This window comes from Corvus cornix, chromosome 1 (assembly GCF_000738735.6).
Source record: "Corvus cornix cornix isolate S_Up_H32 chromosome 1, ASM73873v5, whole genome shotgun sequence".
Taxonomy (NCBI): domain Eukaryota; kingdom Metazoa; phylum Chordata; class Aves; order Passeriformes; family Corvidae; genus Corvus; species Corvus cornix.
In genome coordinates, this window is record NC_046332.1 from 98,164,759 (window position 1) to 98,179,439 (window position 14,681).

Sequence of the window (14,681 nt, forward strand, 5' to 3'; positions counted from 1 at the left end):
GTTTCAGATGGTGGACACTGGACCTTCGGGAACAACAGGTGGGGTTTGGGTGATTGATAGGGAAAGAGCTAGAACAAGGGGAGGAGAACAACCATATAGGGAGCACCGGGGGTGCGGCTTGGGTGTGGGGCAAACCAAGTGGGAATAGGAGTGGGGAAGGTAGGGATGAACCATTGGGGTACAGAAAACTTATATAAAAATACAGTAAAGGTATCGCATCACCACAATTAATAAAAGGTATCCATTCTTCTACATTAGACTTCACATTTCTCTAAAATCACAGTGTTTTTTTTATATTTAGCAGCTTTGGCAGAGCAAAGACTTACTAGAGGAAAGTCAGGTCTCCCTGCTTTCAATCCATGGACCCACTGAGAATGAGATTCACTATGTGGTGCTGCCCCACACCTTGCAGCTCCTGCTCTTACCACCCCCCCGGTGGCGCTGACCAGCTTTTGGTTCCCCACCTCAGCAGTGGGACACAAGGTAAAGGGAAGGGGAAGGGAATGTGTCAGCAAGGGGGTGTTGCGTTTCTGCAGGCCGCGTGTAAGAGGCTCTAGCCAGAGGGTGCTTTATTCAGTGTGGCATCACTGGAGCAGGAGCTGATCCTGTTCCCTTTGGTTAGGATTTAACAGCTGTGACAAGGAGTGATTGGTTCAAGTCATATCTTCACATGATGTGAGGCATGGACGTTTCATGTATGTTGACTGTACCCTAACAAAGGACTGTCCTGTCTCATGTTAATTCCAATGGGATGATGTGATTTATGGCACCATTGAAAAACACAGTATAGCTCTAAACAGAAGACACTGGACTTTCGTTTTCCAATGCAATAGGGGGATGCTAAAAATGAGAATGAAGAAACTGTGGTTGCTAATTATTCTAATTATGTTCTAGTATTTATGAATGGCAGGAGCCTGTTCTGCTGAAGAAGGAGCTTGAAAAGTCAAGAAAGACGTGTAAAGAAAGTGTGATATGGTATTAGCCAGTGTTACACACAGGCAGCACAGTGTCAGTGTAACTGCAGTCTGACTTTGTGCAGGTATTATCAAATTGTGTTTTAAAGATTAGTGGAGTTGCTTTGAAGATGTTACTGAAGCACTCCTCCACTTCAAGACAAGTTAGACTGGGATGATACACACTCAGAAAAAACAATGATCCCAATGCAAAGTAATCTCAACTTTCATTCAGGTATGGTGTTCACAACTACATTTTTTAAATGTAGGAGACAACTACCAAAGAGTGGCAAATTTTTAAAAAGTTAAGTTGTTCCAAGAGAGTGTGAAACAGTCGGGGTGAGCAGACAAGCAGCACCCTAGCAGAGCTACAACATTTTTCTGCACTTGTGACAGCATCATTTTCCTTTTGTCACAAATTGTTGTAGCCTTCCAGCCAAAATTATTGGAATTTTTTTCCATCGTGCATGAAACATTTTTACACAATAATTCCATATATTCTTAGCAAGATGTTCTTTAGTGTGAATTCTATCTATTGTTAGAAAGTGTTATTGAGAAAATATGATTCTAATCTTGTGACTTTTTGCCTTGATATCAAGAGAGTTACTGCCAAATATGCAGTCATATCTTTTGTTAATAAAAACAAGTTACAGGATCTATTAATAGAGTGGTAATAAATAATGATGTTGCTAGGGGGGAGGATTATATGTCATTTTACTTCTAGTAAAATGGTACTCCCAAAGGGTCATGATATTAGGAAAATTAGCTGCTGTTAATCTAGTTCATCTACAGACTCTCTTGTAGAAAAAAAAATAATGTGTTGGAATAACCGCTGTGGAAAGGAAAATGCCATTTATAAGTTTTTCCAGCCAAAAGAAAAAAATTTTATTATTTCAGCCCTAAAGCATACCACTGACCTCTGCTTCAAGGGACATCTTTTGTACAGTGCAGACTTTGTCATAATGTTGACAATCACAGCAAAGAAAGAAACCACAGTCAGGAAATTCACAGCAGAGAAGAGAACAACACCTGAAGTAGTCATTGCTCATTGTCTAGATTTTCTTTTATTCTCACAGCAGAACATAGGACATCCTAAACATGCTGACCAAAACTTCAGCAGAGCTAGGGGTTACAGAAAAGTTCATACTAACAATGTATGTCAGGTGGATGGCAACACAAAGATCCAATGGACTACCATGGCTTTCATGCACACAATTATAATGTTCTGAATAGTATTGTAAATTAATGCTTTCTTTTTTGCTTTCTTTTTCCCCTTTTTTCCCCCTCTGTGTGACCTCTCTATTGTCTTACCAGATCTGATAATGAAATTAAAACAGCATAATCTATAATCTTCAATTCAGGCATAGACTAAAATTATATCTCACCAGACTTAAGGCACATCATACATACTGTTCCATTTTGAGCTTTTTATGATTTGGTTTGGTTTGGTTTTTGTGTTGATTTGATTCCATGAAACATTTAATGGCCTACAGATTTGTTTTCTCCCAGTTGTGTCAGTTATTGGAAGAAGTGGTTTCTGAGACCTAAAAGCCAAGGAATCATTTAGTAGGCATCTTTAGGACAGCCAGGCCTGGAAGCTGGGCATAGCAGCCTCCCTTCCATCATTCCATTGGATATCTGCAGGATGATGGCAATGGTTAAAAGGAAAAAGAAGCAGTCCTTCAACTTTCCCCAGTGGAAATTTCCCTCTGGCGATCTCAGTGTCAGCATTTGTGAAGGAAACACATGCAGCCCTTAGACCCGCAGTCTGCTGTAAGTGGCATTGCTCAGTGCCATTCTGGTCATACAGAAAGGTCTCTTCAGCTGCATACTCAGCATCATTTTAAACCTTTCAACTTTGATTTTTGTAGGACTTTGCATTTTTCCCTTCTGCATCCCAAAACCTGGAATTGTTTAGTGCATGAGGCAAGACACTGTGCAAAGAGAAAATCTGGTGATTAAATCAGCTGCCTCCTGAACCAGAGAACTGGATTGCAGCCCTGTCTTTGCCACAAAATTCTTCATTCTTTGCGATGATGGACACATTTATAACAGATATATGACGACAGTCATTTATATCAGATAAAACCAAAAGGTAGTATCTTCATTATCTGCTTAGGCAATTCACGGTGTGCAACTCAATTACAAAAATCCAGAACTTCCAAAGCCAGAGTAGAGTCAAATAGAGGAAAATACATTGACTTTGCTAGAGGGGCATGGAAAGTAAGTTCTTTCTGTTTGGAGTCAGACCAAATCTGCAGAGTAATATTTGCATGACACAAGGAGTAACAGCACAGATCTCTCCAGCATCAAACTGTTCAGAGGGTGGGACCTTGACATAAGGATTTTTCTGTTCTAATGAAACATTGGATCAAGTAATGAATAAAAAAATAGATTTTTAACCTTGTGCCAGATTGCTGTGTTTAGTGTCAGAAGCTCATTGCTGGACACTGGTCTTAATTCCTTATTGTGAGCTCAGCAGATGCTTTTCTTAGGCTGTATTATTGCTATACCAATACCAATATTGCTATACCAACTATAGAAATAAGTTTTTTACAATACTAGGCATTACAGAAACTTACTACTTTTCCTATAGTAAAGGTAAAATAGAGAAAAAGAGCCTTTATTTTACAAGGTTGCTTTCAAAGGGCTGAGAAATCTTAGATATTGAAAGCTATTTACATGTTGTTAAATACTGGGAAAAAACATCTAAGCAGCATATATGATCATTTAAACTTTGCTTAATATTATATGTGATCCAGTGAAGATATTAATGCACATATATTTAAAATATAGTCTCTGGGGGTCACTTTAAATTTAAACATTAATGTAAATTTGACAAGAACTTGAGGATATCTGAAGTTTAAGGGCTCTCAGAGCACACTGAAGTCTGCCTAGCTAATTTGTCTAGGTAGTTTTTGTGAGGAGATACTCACTAGGGGATGATTTAGGACAAAAATCACAAAGGAAAATCATCCAACTATTTTTTTTATTTTCATTTTGCTGGTTTTAACCTTTGGTCAAAGGTTGGACTTGATGATGGTCTTTTCCAACATTAATGATTCCATGAAATTAAAAAGATTGGAAATTCATTTCAGATAGGACCGACAAGTGGGGACTATTATCCAACCTGTTCTCTAATTTGTTGATCAGCCATCATGATGAATGAAGGGAAGTGATCACGTCAGTCCAATTTGCAAGAAATTAAGATGAGATTTCTTCCTCCATAAGGCTGGGAATATCACAAAACCACATCACAGTGAGGATGGATGGGAGATGTGATGCATCTCCATTAAGAGGACAGAAAATCATCACAGTTTCCTTTAGTACAACAAATAGGTGGCATCAAACTGGTAACATCACGAAGGTTCAAAAGATAACAGTTCTCCAAGGGTATAGATAAAGGTCTCTGCCATATATATTGTGGATGCTAAAACAATTTGATGAATTTAATAAAGAAAATCCCTTGGAAACTGTTGGATACAGGGGTAATGGCTCTGGGCAAGAACATCCTGAGCTGGAATTCACTAAAGATTGGAAGACAGTTCTTGAAAAATTTCACTGTATGTCTGATTTGTTCTTAAACTCCTTTAGGCAACTGGGAGTGGCCACTGTTAGAAACACAGTACTGGGCTGGATGGACTTTGATTTGACTTGCTAAAATCATCCACATGTTTCAGAGGTATTATACATGTGTGTATATGTTGCAGCGGGGATTACTGCAACAAGCATATTTCAAACCAGGAGTCCCGTGGAAGCGAAGTATATATGGACAGATTCGTGGTAGATGTTTCAGAGGTCTTTATTTCTCCAGCCGCATGGCCGGGGCTCAGCTCAGGAACTCCCCAGTCACGGGACCCGAGGGTCCTTGGCCACACCGGGGAACACAAAACAACCAATGGGGAATGAGGCTGACCAGGGGCAGGGAAACCCCGTGCCTCCCCCCAGGGCCCCTCTCCCAGGGCTACATGGCAGGGGAGGGACCCCAACATCTCACCCGTTTTATTTTAATAAAAGGAGAATGAAAACGACCGGATAACAAGAACAGTTTCAAAACAAAACAAGCCACCCTCCTGAGTCTTTAAATGTCCAAACAGATTCTCTGGAACATCTTAGGGCTGACAGAAGGGAGACAGAACTCTCCAGGCATGCTTTGTGGGGAAACTGAGGCAGGAGAGGGTTTAATTTCTTCCCTCCCTCTTTTCATCCCCCCCTCGGCATCGGAGAGGAATTGTAGGGAAATGGAATTGTATAGGGAAGCCATGGGGTGAAAAATGGATTAGGAATAAACTGGGGATAGGGTAAACTTAGGAAGGGGTTCATATTGGGTATAGGGTAAAAGGGGAAAGTAGGCTGTGGGTAGGGAAATTGCTGGGATGGATATTGTTTATAATTCTGTGCATAACAGCTGCCTTTGACTGGAATACCTCCAGGCCCAGTAACATTCGCTGCTTGTAAACCCTTCTTTCCTTGCACTATATCAAATTGTACAACTTCCCCACCTCCTACACTTTGCAGGTAATTTTTAGGGTTATTCCTTTTAATGGCAGTTCTATGGATGAATAGATCTCCCCCTGTATCATCTTGTGTTATAAACCCATAGTTGTTTTTTACATTGTACCATTTCACAGTTCCTGTGACTTTCGTGGCTACAACTCCTCCTATCACGTGCTTGCGTGTTCATCGTGGCTGCTGGTCCCGCGTGGCCGCCGCCTCGCTGACTCCAACGTCTCGGCCGGGCCCCCGCGTTGCGGCTGCTCCGCGCTCTCCGAGCGGCGCTGCTTCCGGCGCGTGTCTGGGCTCTGCGCGGCCCCGCGTTGCCATCGCCGCTGGCCCCGTGCCCTGTGAGCGGTTCTGCTCCGCAAACTCCACGCTGCTTTGGTTGTGGCCCCGTTTCGGCTCGGTGCTGCGCTGCGCGGCTTCTCGTGTCGCTGTGGAAACCGCCGCTTCTCCCTCCGCAGGGCTCTCCGAGCCGTGTGCTCAGAGCGGCCTGCCACGCCGATGCCCGGTTCCTGGCTGCTCGTGGCCCACAGCACCCGCGGCGCCTGCGGCATCGCTCCCTCACTCACGGCCGCGTGGCCGGGGACCCCGAGACAGGGATGGGGTCCGCGATAAGGAGCGCGCTCCCGAGGGGGCCGGGCGCATCCAGCGCAGGCACCTCCATGGGCACGGCTGCAGTCATGTGCTCCTGGGATGGCGGCCGCGCGGCCTCGGCCACGGGATAAGTATGATCCTCTGCTTTAGGGGTAATGGGACCATACAAATGCTCCTCAAGAGCTTCCCTGATTATAAGGTATGCACGGAAAGCTTCTCTTTGATCCCATACTTTATCCCATATCTCGTCCCAGAAACACCCCTCACAAGATACAGGAGGTTCGATATCAAAAAGTAAGTCTTGAGAAATATAGGAGAACCTTTTGAAAAGCCAGATGAAGAAGTGTTCTAGATCTCCCAGTTGCATTACTTTTTTGTTTTGTTGTTCAAGGATTCCTTTTACTTCTAGATAAATTTTTTTCTGTGGCTCAGAGAGCCCCATTTCCCACAATTCTTCCATAGTCCAGAGAGAATATCCAAACCAAGATGAGAAGAGAGGTCTAGAGTGGTTATTTTACTCACGAATCTTCCTCAGGGATCGGTGTCTTGCCCGCATTCCTCCACCAGTTTGTTGCAGCGGGGATTACTGCAACAGGCATATTTCAAACCAGGAGTCCCGTGGAAAGCGAAGTATATATGGACAGATTCGTGGTAGATGTTTCAGAGATGTTTATTTCTCCAGCCGCATGGCCGAGGCTCAGCTCAGGAACTCTGCAGTCACGGGACCCGAGGGTCCTTGGCCACCCTGGGGAACCCAAAACAACCAATGGGAAATGAGGCTGACCAGGGGCAGGGAAACCCCGTGCCTCCCCCCAGGGCCCATCTCCCAGGGCTCCATGGCAGGGGAGGAGACCCCAACATGTATATACATTTATGTTTCCAGTATCCAAATCACAACACACATTGCCAATGACACTTGTCTTGCTGAACTGGAATGTGTACTTACTGAAACACATGGGAGCTGGCATGTTTCTTTTAGATAGGAAAAAAAAAGGGTGTTGCTGGGGGCTTTTTTTGTGTTGTTTTTTTCTCCTAAGAGTATGCAATGCCACAGACGTCTTTCAATTAAAATGAAAAATGAACTGTAATAATGTGCTTATGTAAAACAAAATTGGACATATTCTTCACAGCAAACATCTTGTGTTGGAATAAATGTCTCTCTGGTGATGTCAATGTGAGAACAAGCACTCTAGTGTTGTTGAAGTAATTGGGAGTCACTGAGCAAATGTGCTAGGGAATCCTGCATAAAGGCTATATATGGTAATTTATCTAGAATGTTCTCTATTTCTGTTTTGTAAAAGCTGTATGCAGGACAGTGACTACATTTACTGTCTTTCAAACTGGCACAACCCACACACCAGTCTTCAGGCCTTCCCCTGAGCATCCTGCCCCAGGAGTGGGCAGCACCAGCAGCAGAGAAGGGGCCTCCTTGCTGTGGGGTGGCACAGCACCATGCTGGCTCCAAGGTCAAGAGACAAAAAAACATCTCCTGTTGGAGCTAGGGTGCAGAGGGCTGTGGTCACTGGGTGTATAAAATGCTGGCATGAGAGGCTTCTTTGTTAAATCTAAGAGGACAAATAACTCTCCCTTATTTTAAGTATAAAGTGAAATGAAATTCTGGGGAATAACTTTTTTCCTCCAAGTTTAATCTAACTATCATTTGAAAACAAAATCAAGCTAACTTCGACAAATTTTTGTAGAGATGTCGCTTCTAGCAACTTATGATTATACAATTAACACAAAACTGTCATTGCAATCACTGAAGTTAGTATACAGTACAATAGGCCTTAGACTGTGAGAATCTCATTGAGTTGAAATATATTTTTCTATGCTGGAGTTCACAGTTGTCTCTGCTAACATCTCCACAGGTTCTCCCTAGCACCTACCATCTTGTCCTCCAGCCTTTTGAGTCCTCTAGAGCAGCTCCACCCTCTATGCCACCATCCCATTTTATTTTGGGCACATGACAAGTCTGAGCTCAGACTTAATCTGTTCCTTCACATTATTTTTAAAATAAAAATTAATAGCAGCATGAATAATGAAGCAAAACAAATAATGTGCCAGTATACAATCATATTGCAAATGCATAGCGCAAATGCCATTAAAGCGTTCCAGGTCCCCTGTGGCCAATTGCAAAGAACTGGATGGAGGAGGAAAAAACAATTGCATTCTGCCAGGAGAAGCTGTTAAATTCCTATGAGTGAATGTGGTCCTGACTTAATTACCACTTCCAAGAGACTATTTATAGTTGTCTGGGAAAGCACTTAAGTGAAATAGGCTTAAGTTTGCAAATAGAATAAGTGTGTGAGTATTCAGGGTTAAGACAGAGTTGAGAGAGAGGCATTGTGGGGTAACTACCCCCTACCCTCTCACCCTGCGGGGGCATGCTGGAGCAGGAGTTTTATATTGACTAAATGAGCTTGACAACTCATCAGATCTCTACAGAGAATTTTAAAAATCTGAAATTTAAAATATTGTGCAATTTATACACAGCATTTCATGATGAGCTTCAGACTTGAACGTTGGCTGGGACAGAATGTACCGCAGGAAGGCACATGAAAAATTTCTTGTGTCTCTATGATAAAAAAAAATTAACAATTTTACATAGCTGTAAACATCTGAAATGTTTTAATAGATAAAATGCAGAATCTAGGCATTTAAATAGTTGGCAGGAAGAGGTGTAGCATAAAGAATGGGATTTATCATGGGGAACATGGTCAGTGGGATTTCCTGAGGAGAGCACTTATGATGTTTGAAGAAAATACTACTCACAGCTGATAAATAAGTCAAGTGAAATGTTATATTAGGAATGATAAAGAGAAATTCACATTATCTTATCCCAGGCCTTTCAGAGTCAAATGAGTAGGTGCCATGACAAAGAGGATTAGAAAGGGAGATGCAAGCTGAACATTAGCAGGCCTGCACACTTAGGGAATTGATCTATATTTAAATCTATTGCTACAGTTGTTTAGTATCTAACTTCTGTACATTTAATAAATTTTCTGTTTGTAGCTAATACAGTCTTATTAAGCTGTGAAGCCTAGATGAGTATCATATCTTACTATTTCTACATAATTTGGTTTATTTAAAATTTGCTGTTCAATAATTTGTCCTGTACATGGTGTATTAAATCAAAGTCACCCCAAGACAGTAATAAGAATTTTGGCATGCCACAGAATTTCAAATGTGCATTATAAAAGCATATTATATACACATTTCAGTGGTTTATGGGCATAACGATAGAAGGAAAGGATAGTCATGTATGCATTTCATTGCAGTTAGTATTTAAGCATTTGAATGGCATTTATTCAAAGGCAAACCACAGCCTTAATGCTTGAAGGAAAAAAACTGTAAGGGAGTATTTTCTTAATATGCCCAGATGTGCTGTCCTCTTTGTCATCTACCTCACGTGTCATCTACACACACTATGCACTATGGCAATGCAACTCTTTGTTATTTCCCTACCAGGAAGTGAAGCACCAACCAATAACTTGTTATTATTTACTTCTTCAGCTGGATGTGGACTACTGACCCAAAGACTGTAACTACAGACCTTCCATACTCTGTTTAAGTAGAATTACTATGAAGAAAAGAAGCAGGGGAAAAATATTAATGATTACAAAAGGCTCATAGGATCACTTGTTTTTGAAGTCTTTCAGTAATACTTCATGTTAGGTTCAGACTTACCCTCTGTGTCTTTTTTTCCCACTGATTTGGAATTTTCACTCTATTTTCCATGTGGAAATACCCTTTCTCACAAAAAGTGTGAGACCTGCTCGATGTATGGAGGGAAAGACTTGCTTCCTTTATGTGTACACAGACACAGCTCCTTACTATGTAACCTGTACTGGAAAACCCTCAGGGATTTTACACTCCTGTTTTCCTTCCTGGCACCCTTCACACCTACAGCTGAGCCAGAGAACGATCATCCACAGGCCCTCTATTCCTGGAGCCCTGCTCTTGGCTGCTGACAGCAAGTGAGAGTTGAGGGTTTGCTACTTTTTGGTTCCTCTGAAGTGGATGACTGCTGAAAACCCTTCCTACTACACACCATATCTGTCACCTGTTACACCATCCCCAAACCCTATGTAATCTCTGGGGATTGGTTCTTGTCCAGTTCCCCACCATCTCAATCAGTGCCCTCAGGAAGGGACAACGTCCCACCTCGTTCCACATACTTAAACCCAAGTATCAAACCTCTGCTTTGCCCAGCAACCTTCTGAAAGAACTTCAGACGCCACAGCAGCTCGAGGCTGCAAAAGCAGGGCAGCCACTATGGTTTCCACCATGCTGGAGGATGCTTAAATCTCTGTAAGGCAGCCCAAGGAGAGCCTTCACCTGAGATAGACTTCTCAGCAGTGAAGCCACTCAACCAGCTAATAGATTGTCATAGTGTGCAGATTTGTTTGCTCTGGAGAGATGGGCCTTACAACATATCTTTCTGTGTATTTGTGTACATGTGTATGTGTGTACATATTTCTATGTCCTCTCTATCTTTAATCTATCTTTGCATTTATATTTATATTTTTGCATACATGTGAATGTGTGGGGAACAGAAATGACCCAAAGGAACACAGCTAATGAGAAATTATGTCCCTGTCTCTTATGATTTTATTCTGTTGGATATGGGAAGAGCAGCAAGCCCCAGCTTGCAAGATGGGTGTGATAGATGGCCATAAGGACAATGATGATGGAGACTTTGCTCTGCTGTTTCAGATGACATCTGTGATCAGAGAGAAGTGACAATTTTTAGTTAGGTGTCAAGACAGTACAAAGGTCCTACAGAGGTTGGAATATCTGGGAAATAGGAAATAAATTGCAAATAAGTGTTCACAATTAGAAGATGGGGATCGAGTTGTTGTTATACACAATGAGATCAGTTCTGATGAGCTGCCATTTTCCAGTAATTGTGAGAAAGATGTGGACTGCCACAATGAGGTTGTGATTTTTATTCAGAATTAATGACTTTTGCTGTAGACAGCAAGAAAACAAGAACTTGTTATCTAACCTACAGTGGGAAACGTTACTTACATTTTCTGTGGAAAATGTTGTCATATCAATCAAGACATGCGTATAAGAGCATGTATAACAGAGATGTGTAGGTAGAACCCGTGATTACAAACATTGAAGATGGCAAGGAAGGGCACATGAAGAAAAGCTTCTTATGTAATTTTGAGTTAATGGGTATAGGTGTGCCTAAGGAATGAGTGAATGTGTGAGCAATGTTTGTGGGTGGAAAAAAGTGGAAGGAAAGGAGAACAGGTGTGGAATGAAGGTGTGTGAAATACATGAGAACTGAGCTGTGTATTATGTATACATGGAGAAGATATAAGTGAGACAAGGGACTGATGTAAATTTATGTAGCTATCGCTTTATAGGAAATACGATTTATTGTCATTTATGCAGATTGATTAAAATATTTCCAGCAAGCATTTAATTTCCTGTGGTGGACTTCTATCTGTTTTAAATCAAAATTTTACATGTTCCATACTATGCAGGTCATTGTTCCGTGGCAGAGTGTTTCTTTCTGCAACCCAAATCAAAGATATGCTATGTTGCACCAGGTTCTCTGTCCCTCTTTTTCCTTTTGCCCTCTGGACATACGACAGACATTAAAGAGGTAGGAAAATAAAAAGGAGGGAGCAGCCATGCAGGCCTGGGAGGGTTTCATTGGACAGGACAAAATGCATTACAAATTAGTACTTTGGCATGAAAACTACAGTGACCTTTTCAGGTTCTTCTCTTCTTGACTTTTAATGTTGTTCAAAAATAATCCTTGGCTCCTGAATGCTTGTTCATTTCCTCACAAGGAACGGGCAGAAGGATGAGGTAACATCCGAGGAAGGGTGCTGTTCTGGCCTGGAAAATAATTGAGTTCCTGCCTAGCACCTTGGCATGGCTGTGCTGCAGACAGTGGGAGTTTCAGTTCTGGTGAGGCAAGTGCTAGCCCTATCATATCCTACTGGTTCCCGTAGACAGCACTGTGCACAGTTGGCTGGACTCGTGGAATCAGGTTTTTCAACACTTTTATTCATGAGTGTTTAAGAAACTTCAGCTCCTATCTGAAGCTAATGATTTTTCTAGATACAGACAGCCTAAAAGTTAGACCTGAAGTCTAGGATAATTTTAAATCTAAAGTTTTTTTAGGACATGTTCTCATATTTAGCCTGAAAACTCTGCCCAGGCGGAATCTTGCTCAAGGTTTAGGAAGATGCAACCTGTCAGTTGCAGAAGCAGCTACAATGTACCTGAAAATCGTGGACGTGTGCTTTACATAGTAGCATATGCATCTTCAACAGCTTTTACAATGAATCCATGAGATCCAGGACACACTGGATATACAGATCATGTTTTACATGGAACATGTGCATCATAATTCTGCCTGAGAAACCGCAGCCCAGCCAAGTCCTTTTCTGGCTCTAACCTGTAGCAATTTGCCAAAGTAAAGACAGGAATTTAGTTGAAGGGCTATGACCTGAAGGAAATGTTCCACACTCAATCCTGCCAGTTTCCCTCTTGCTCACTGGTGTTGAGCTCCCTAACTCCTTTTTTGCTGCTTCCATGCTCAGTCCCACACTGTTTCTGCAACTTCCATCTACAGGTTTTTCACTGAAGCTTGATCCTCTTTTGGGACTCTGGGGAGTGATGAGGAAGAACCAGCCCATGTTGGAGGGCAGTGCTGCACATATCCTCAGCAGGGCTCATTAGTCTTGGTGGACTATTATAGCAACCTGGCTGTACTGCTTCCAGGTACTATGAACTAGTCCAGTGTCTTGGAATGGTGCTGAGCTGTGAAGCTACTGTGCTAAGGTAATTGCTGCAAAGGCATTCAAAGCAATGAAGGGAAAGTCAAACTGTGGTGCACAGTGGACAGCTGTTTGAGCTTTTTCTGAAACAAAAAAATATCCAATGTCCCAAAAGGTTAATATAGACATGGGCCATTTAGAATGCCTACCTCTTCTAAACAAAACTTCTGAAAATCTGGGAGACATACTTAAAAAAATAGAAGCTGCAACCACCAAAAAATAGTTTGTACTGTGCCTTAACTGTGCCTGCTTTGAAATACTCTTCAAAAACATCTGTAGCACAGAAACAGCACCTTGCTCCTGGAGATACTGCTGAACTCTTGGGACCACATGAGACAGCCTGACAAGTGTTTGCTGAAGCAAACTGTTGAGATGAGCTGATCCAAACATAAGCTGTTCTGCTTTTGAAGATCACATCTATCGCCTTGCATTTGCTAAATTTTACACCGTTACCACATTTTTAATCTACTTCACCTTTGCCCTCAGAGCTTCCTACATTGCTTTGCATTCATCACTAGACCCACTTATTACTCTATTGCACCTCACATCTGACAGTAACCCTGGTAAGAAAACTACAGTCTACTACTGTTGAAATAACCTACAAAACATAAGTAGAAAGTCAGATCTATTCTATTATCTATGCTGCCTCTCTGATGCACTGCTCTTGGATAAGCAGTGTTTTGTGGAGAGGTGGGGTAGGGTGGGAGAGAAAGACCGAAGAACTCAGGAGCAGAAGTCCTCTAATTTCCTGCACTTATAACCACACTGCAGCAATTAATGTTCGTAGAGATTTAACTTAAAACAATGAATGCAAGTGAAACATAATTGGAATTGCAATATAATCCCTGGCAGGGTATTGCCAGTTTCAAGGGGCTGAGTTAAGGTTGTTTGAGAATATATTGTTAACCCCTTTCCTAGTTTCCAGAAGCTTAGCCTGCATTACCTTAACTCTTTATGTCCAGATTTTTAAAGGTTTGCTAAAGGCAGCATCCTGCCAAGGCACAGAGTCCCACATGCCAACTTTTAACCCTGTTCTAACAAAGTTTTGTGGAATTTAGTTCTAGATGGTAGCCAGAACTCTGTGTTGTGCGCTCCAGCGGGCTCTGATCAAATCAGACACAGCTGCTTTCTGCTCTACAGAACGGGGTTAAGGGACCAGGTTGAGATGTCAAGCAAACCAGATGTATAATTTTCCATCCTCCATTATCCAACCATGGATACAGCATCATCTCCGTGACTCGTGTGGTCTCCGGGACCTCTCCTCCAATATCTTTTGAGCCTCTGCAGTGGACCCCCATCCCTTTCCCATGTCCCTGTGCACATCGAGATTGCTCAGCACCTCCGAGGCATTTCTGGCGGGCACCAGAAAATGGATGACACAGCGAGGGCCAGGCATGGCTCCCCTTTTCCTTCATCCCCCTCCGTCCCCAACGGGCCATAGCAGAGCACAGGCCCCGAGGCAGGACAGGACGGGCCCCGGCGAGGCCTCAGCCTCCTTCCCCCGGCCCGGGCCCGGGGCGGAAGGCAGCCGCCCTCTCCCAGAGCCGACGTGTCTGGGTCTGGGCCCGGTTTCCGCGGCGCGGGGTGCGGCCGGGCCGGGCCCCGCTGCTTCCCTCGTGCCCCACCGAGCGGGCCGCGGCGGGAGGGCTCCGCGGCCCCGGCGTGGGAACAGCCGGGCGGGGCGGAGGGAGGGAAGATGGCCGGGGCAGGCGCCGGGCGGGAGGCGGCGGCGGCGGGGCGTTGCTGAGCGGCGGGGCGGGGGCACTCGGGCCGGGATCGGGGGCTGGGAGCCGCGGCGGCGCGGGGCAGGTCCCGGGCGGGGTTAGGA